Raw genomic sequence first — 7,861 nt, forward strand, 5'->3', positions numbered from 1 at the left:
AAAAGTCAATGCATTTTGATCAGCTCATACTAAGTAAGCTGTGACAGGGAACGGCTGTGTTACCCTTACATAACTCAAAGCTCATTTTCAGATAGCTAGATTGTAGGATTTTGTTATCAGACTGCTTTTTTTGTTTACCGTAGATGTCTCCTGCTTCTGATCAGAGCTAGTGCAGCCTTCTGACTCTGCTCAGATCAATTTAAAGGCCTTGCTTGCATCAAAGCGCCTTTGTCGGGATGACGGTTCGACTGTAACTGATTGGCTGCACATGGTTTCAGACGGGGGCCCCGTGGCCAATCTTTTTGCCTTAGTGGCATCAACTCTGTACATTCCTTTTTGTTTCTCCCACGCTGCCCCGCAAAACATTCGCATGCTGGCCTCAGGTTATAAGAACAAGATCCAAGATTAAATTCATTGGTGCAAGTTTAGCCTTTCACTTGTGTTAGGTAGAATTTCACAAAATACTACTCATGTATGTAAACAGGAATATGTCAGGTTACATTAATATTGTAATGCAGATTTCTCTCATTTGCTAAATCTGTTTCTTTTCTACAATCTGAAGGTTCTGTTAATCCCCCTGCTGACGGACTCGGCTGGTTAAACTGCAGTGCTTCTCTTTGCTGCGTCACCAGGTCAGTGTGTCGCTTCCATGTTTTATTTCCTATGTGATGAACACCTGAATTATTTTCCAAAGTCGTGTTTTTGTTATCAAGATCATTAGTTCTACACTATACAATGTAAAGGTTTGAGTATGATAAAGTCTTTATAAATAGAGTTAGAGTTCAGGCACAGTTCAATAGGTAGGGATTATCTCATTGTGCAAATACAACCCCACCACCAATGAGATGGATGGCTGGCAGTAACGCAAACATGCACAGTGTATTTTTATATTGTGCTTGACCTGATTTCATACAGCAGGCTTTAGATGTAAAGCTAGGTTTTCAGCGACTTTGTCTCTATTTTGATTTGCGTCCAGTTGCCAAACTCTTTTTTTCTTCCTTATCTGACTTTTTCTTAAGTTCCCCGCAAAGTAAGAAATAACTGTGACCTCGTTACTTTGACATACCGGAACTCTGAACGCTACTTCATTTATTATATTTTTATGGTTTAGCCATGTAAGTGCTCCTTTCTACTCCAAAACATTTATTTGGACTTGCAATCATTAAGTTGCTGGTGTGTTTTGGATTGTTGTTCTGCTGTAAAACCCAAGTGCACTTCAAATTTCGGTAATCTTCAGATGATTTTATTATTGCTTCAGGATGTTGTGGTTAACAGCAGAATTCATCGTTCCATAAATCACAACAAGTCATCCAGGCTCTTTAGTAGCAAAGCAGCCCCAGACCCATCAACTGAAAACTACATTTTGTTTAGTTACTACTTAGTTTAACATTTTTGGATAGTTACATTTTAAACTACGAATAAATTAGAGGAAAAAAATCCTCCAGAAGTTTAAAGTGTGTTACATCTTCTTTATTCTCAATCGAGACCAATATTATTTTTTATTCAATGCATTATGACTCGCGCATTTCCACAGTATGCCCAGACTTGCCCCAACAAATGGCAACGTATTTCTTCTTCTGTCACTCTGTCCATCACTTTGCCACTCCCACATGGAGTTGAAAAGTAGGACTATGGCTAATGTTGACACAGTAATAACACTGAAACACTAAATGAAGTAATACATTAACTAAAAATGAGATGTTCTTGAGTGATTAGAGCGCCAACCTGCTCATAATACCCATACGTGAGTTTAAGCTGTTTTTCCTGCGTGTACACAAGCTCGGATGCAAATATATGCCATGCAAATATCTGCGTAAAAGGAGGTTTCCTAGGCAACCGGACTGTTTTCATCCCTAGTGTGATTCAATGTGCTTTGCAATGTGAACCTGACCCAGTTACACCCTGTATGGAGTGAGAACCCCACGCACCCTTTGTGCGTGTTGTCATATTTGTTTGTATTTTGTATCCAAGCTATCTCGTGTAGCGAGGTGGAAACAAGAAGTCCATTATCTTAGATATTTCCCTCAAGGAAATACTTTCTGCTTCCTTCGCGTTCAGCCCAATGACCTATATCCTTTGGAGCCTTTCTGTGCCGTCCATAGTGTTCTGCTGGCCAATCAAAGTTGCCTTATCATATTTCTTTTATCATCCTAATAGATTCTCTCATCTTGATTTTCTTCAGGGCCAGATTTGCATGTTTGTTTCGGCCTCGGCAGCCTTACATTATCTAATCACGGAAGACTGGAGCCACTGAAACGATGAGGTTGTTTTCACACATGAATCACCAGTTGAAACCCGCACACGCTTCCCTGTGCATTTATGTTCCATTCAAAGTTGCGCATTGTCGGGTTAATCGCATTCACCACCCACATCATGTTTTTCGTCACTGCAAAGTCGTGCATGCATCACCCCAGATTTGGTGTAACAATCAACACAAAAACGCTGCATTTGAGAATCAGGCATGGGTGAGATTGGATAAATTAGTTCCTGTGCAATAGCCCAGATGACTCATAGCGGCGCAGGCCTTCACAGAGACATCTAGTGTTGCTGCCGAGATACCACAGCCGGCCTTATGTAATAGTTGGAGTTTGCTGTGCATATTGTATGACTCTGGTCCCCTTTTGATCAGAACACTGCAGAGACACATGATAAGTCACAAGCTGTTGTGCGGGTGAATGCAGTAATACGGTCGTTTTCTTGTTGCTTTTTTACAATCGAGAAGGTGTACTTTTAGCATTCAAGCTATATTTTCATTGCAATAGCCATTATGTTGAGTTTTTAAATGTCAAAACCGATAAGAACGTCACATTTAAAGCTCGTGCAATGAGCAGTTATACCAATATTGCATTTCTAGCCCGTATAAAGGATTTTTGACGACGCCATATTAGTACAGAACATTATGCCATAGTGACTATGTCGAATGAAACCGTGAAAGTGACCAAGTGAAATAGGCTTTTGTAGAGTGTATGCATCCTGACGTTAATAAGACAGAAAGATGGTCTCTGCATTGCGTCACAACGGGAAAGGGGAGCGAGGGGGTGGTCAGGGACGTTGGGAGGGGACGGATGGGTGTGTCTTCACTGACCTAGTTACAGCAATAGAACCCCCGCCCCAGCACACCCCTCTCACAGCCCACCATCCACCATCTCTGCCTGACTTGGTGACGTGTAAAGGGCACTTTCAAACAGTACAGACAGCCAGGAATGGAAGTCCAGCAGAGGCAGACGGACGGGGGGGCAAACGGAGGATGGGTGGACGGATGCAGCACAATTAAGGTCAACTGAGACAAGCAGACAAATATATCCACAATTATACACAAGATCTGTGCTGAGATGGGAAAGATCTTTGCACAAACAGGAAGGAGCCTCTGGGGGCTTATGGTAAATTAATAACAACAACAGGCTTCAATTCGTAATATTAAACCCCCACACATCCTGTGGAATATTAGATTTTTCTCTTGGTTTGGGGGAGATATCACATCTTCACAGCATGAATCATCTTTTAATAAAATCACAGATGCTATAACTGAGCAATTTCAGGCTATGATTACTCATAAACATGAGCTAATCTCATATTTCCTGTGTTTCTCAGGTTATGGCCGTTGTAGTGTAGACTATGTAATGTCTATGGGGTTAAATACACTTAACAGGATTAAAGACAGACTTTACTTGAGAAGCAGCTATGGTATCCCAAACCTCCAGGCTCTTTAGTGTTTGGCTAGCTTTTTGACCCTATTTTTTTTCTTTCTTTGTTTTTCTCCAAGTTCAAGTAGAAGTGCAGACAGAGAAGGACTCAAGGATCAATAGAGGGCAGTGTAAGCTTTCATGACACACGTGGAATCAGTTTACAAATTCAGTGGCCATTCGGATTTTAGAGCCTTGACCTCCCGTATGAGTTTTTCATGATACAAACCATTTTCTAGCATTAGCGTTCACTGCGACATTGCTGTGAGGTTCCCACTGCAGGTGAGGTCATGGATGAGGAAGAAAAACTGGGCATCGGCTGTGTGTTTACTCATTTGAGCATCTCTGTTGACAATGGCTGCCATATTTCGAGAGGAAAATTATCCTCGAAAACTTGCTTTGAACGGTGTGAAGATCAACGCTTTCATTTCATCTTTGTGGCTGTGCTGATATTTGATGGCTTCTTTGCTCCCCTTTTGATTCTTATTGATTATCCGTATTATGTTAAAGGGATATGGCGAGGCATCGCCACTGCAAAGAAGCACCGTTGGCATAGTAACAGCAAACATGGTCGTTTTCATTGGCTGCTACACATCAGTTCATGTTAAGCTTTCTTGTGAACTATTTCTATCCTTCACCTGCAAGCTGGAAGTCTGTTTACCTCCCTGCTCATCCCTATATACGTGTCGCTGAGTGGATTTCGATGAAAAACTGCTTCCTCGATTCAATTAGCTATGACTTGTTGTTGAAAAAGTAGTGTTTTTTTAAGTCACTGTGTTATGTAGAAATAGAAGATGCTTAATCTATATAATATATAAACTTATATATTTTTATTTTTTTTAAATCTAACTTGATTTTTTTTTAAATTATTTCTGTAGTCAACTGAATTTTTCTAGGGTGAAACCTTTGCTTATACACTGTCTTTTTATTGGGCTTGTGGATATACGTATAGGAGCAAGCAAGCATTCCTCTCCTTCCATTGCCTTTTTAGGTTAACAGTCAATGCATGGGAACCCAAATGGGAGGCTGTCTGACACCACTATGTTCAGGCCGAACGTGTTTCTAGAGCATCTAGCTCTCTCTTGTGATGAAAAAAAGCAACTGCATAAGTCACAAAATAGGCTGCCTACAGAAGTGTCTGTTTTTGCCCTTTAGACAAGATAACAACATTCTCGCATTGATTACTATCGTAACATCAATTTGAAAATATCATTCATTTCTGATTGGGAGTAGTATGTTCATGTGTGGATCGGTATTTTAACTCACTGACGGCGATTGACGTCAGATCCATTTGAAGTGGGAGGGTTGACAGCAAATGAACAAATGTCAACTTGTCATTTAAATTAAGAGTAAACTGTATGAATGCATTCAGCACCATGCACAGCATTATAGGAGTAAGTGATTCTTTTAATAGCAGTACTCCAAAGATGAATGATAATTATCACAGAGGTGTTTTCAACAACTGCAGAAATCAAGAGGCAGGCAAATAGCTCAGTTGGGACTGAGATCAGGCCTGCATCTCTACTCTAACAACAGGACAGAGCTGAAGTTAGCTTTCAGTCAAAGTCACGTAAATATTTTACATACATCTTATTCACAGCATTGGCACGGGGAAAAAGGCATAAAAAATCCCTTACACTTCGATTCCGCTCTGTTTTAGGAAAAAGCTGTCTGCCCCCCTTAAAAAAACCAAAACAAAAACGTGTATACATACATAGTGACTATTTACACTATCAACAAATGTTACAGTTCCCGCAATGCAAAAAGAAAGAAAAATAATCGACATTGTGCTTATATATTACTGCACAGCATAATGCCATTAAAAACTTTCTCTCCTTCAGTACGGCAGTTGATTGGCAAACCACATTACTAAAAATAAAAAATAAAAAATAAAAACATGATGAAAGACCTTCACAGTATTTCTATCCATTTACATCATCATTATATTTTGTATCTTCAATCTGTGTCATGTTTGTAACATTTTTAGCATCATAAAGCGCATGGACACAATTTCTATACATATGTACAGTACAATACAGTTATGTTACTTTCTTTATACACTATTCCTGCATCGTTGCAGATGCACATCAACAGTAAAAGCCTGCGTTAACAGAAAAACATTCAGCATGTAAATTTAAAGGCATACAGATATCCCACATAGTTGACTGCAATAAATACGATTTCATTCCAAAGTGGGCGCACTGCGGATTAAAATGGTCGTCATGGCACTTGAACACAAGTTTTTTTTGTTTGTTTGTTGTTTTTTGCTTCTGTAAACAGACGTCAGTAAAACACTGCAAGATTTTGGCACACAGATGACATGAAGGTCCATTTCAATCAATTACTGTCGTGTAATAAAAAGACAACTCATAATCCTCTTGCCGGGAGTCTTAAAACATCGCTAAAGGGAAAATAAATACGGGGCATACTTAAACCACACATTCCGGAGATCACAGAATATTCAAAATCAAATGACATAAAAGTCGACCACGAACTTAATAAAGGAAAAAATGGGATCACTGACGCCATCTGTTTTTCTAAATTTCCTGCAGACCATTCAAAATGTGGTTCGATGGCGTTTATGTCTAGAGACGTTCCCCGATGAGATGACAGATTTTCCACTGGGATTTCCCACCCAGATTGGAAACGCTTGGAAAGTCTGTCATTATGTGATCGAGACGATACCGTACATTATTTCCCAGAAAGGCTTGATTGGAAAGGGTTGATATGAGCTAATATGCTTAATCCATTTTTTATTCATTATATGATAGACATTTAATCCATTTGAATCAATTTTCATGTTTAAGTGCCACTGACACCAATAGAAGTTGTAAATGGAAATATGCCAAGTTAATGTGTCAACGTGAAAACAGCTCATTTTTAGAACAATTTTGGTTATTTTACGACCGCCAATGAGTAATGAGTTAGCTCTCGATAACAAACCTGTTGGAGTTTTCCCTTGATTTATTTTTTGGGCAGTATTGTCCATGTATACCGTGAACAGTATCATTGTTTTTCTGGTTAAACATTTTGGCTATAATCAAAAATCGTAAGCAATTTGTTGTTTACATAAATACCCCGCAACCCTTGTGAGGATGAGCAGTACAGAAAATAAATGAATGAATACCGAACTTCTTAGAGCAAGCGTCTTTAAGATGAATTTCATTCATACTCAGATTATCCTTTGTGAAATGTTGAAATCTGGATTTTAGTGGGTTTATTGAGTGAATTGCGGCTTTGGCGTATAATTTTACATTCATCGTAATACTAATGTAAAGATATCTAGTTACTTAAGTTCAACTTTGAATGGAACCTTATCTGCACAGGTACAAAGTAGAGCTGCATTAAAGGATTTTTACGCAGCTTTTTGCTTATCTCCTGTTTATCTCTTTGCACAGCATTCATCTCAATGCTGCACCGTTAGAAATGCTGACTCTTTCATGAGATGCGACACTTTGATGGTATAAAATTTATGGCTCTATTTGCCTGCTGGGGGCATTTCCATTACCCCTTTTGGCATTGGAGTTTCCATCACTGCCGATGTAACTGTCACTTTGCTCTGCATCGAGCCTCCGAGACCTTGACCCTCTCTGGGCTTTCCAGGAGAATTCTTACCCATTAGAGTTGGACTGTGTGTGTGTTCCGTAATGTGGCGAGAAGGAATATGTGAGCTGTGGAAAAAGACAAGGTATTCCCACTTTCATCCATGACACCTTTCTTCCAGTCTCCCATTTTGCTCAGTCCAATGTTTTGCTGCAAACCTTTCCAGACATCCTTGTGGAATTATTGGTCATTAAGTAGAACACGGAGCGCAGGGGATGAAAAGAGCAACGGGCGACCGAGATGCCGACAACGTCATTACTCGGAGCATGCGGCTGGCAGGAATAGTGCTGACATTTCAGTCCTGCTCTCCTCTCTCCAAAGAATTATGTTCCTGCATCGCCGTGAGGGAGCCTGGACTATCAGAGGCATTTAACACACATGCCGTGTTGCACGTAAACGTTCAACACGAAAAAATAACCACGGTCAGGATTCCATTGTAAAAATGCAGCAAAAGAGGAAGCAGAAGTTCTTTGGCTTCCGATTATGCAGTCTGCCATAACTTTAACTTCTGCCTTGTGATGAGTCATCAAGGTGTGCATTTCGAATCAAGGTAAAACAAAATGGATAAGAGAATT

General features: G+C 39.8%; 1 long non-coding RNA gene across 1 annotated transcript in view; it reads left to right on the forward strand.

Moving 5' to 3' along the window:
* Positions 1-7,861, forward strand: part of LOC144085280 (uncharacterized) — a 42,525-nt gene that overhangs the window by 17,091 nt on the left and 17,573 nt on the right. Inside the window, exon 3 of the long non-coding RNA XR_013304063.1 lies at positions 563-632. This is a non-coding gene — a long non-coding RNA (uncharacterized LOC144085280). The remainder of the gene's footprint in view (positions 1-562; positions 633-7,861) is intronic.

Source organism: Stigmatopora argus, chromosome 12, assembly GCF_051989625.1.
Source record: "Stigmatopora argus isolate UIUO_Sarg chromosome 12, RoL_Sarg_1.0, whole genome shotgun sequence".
Lineage (NCBI taxonomy): Eukaryota > Metazoa > Chordata > Actinopteri > Syngnathiformes > Syngnathidae > Stigmatopora > Stigmatopora argus.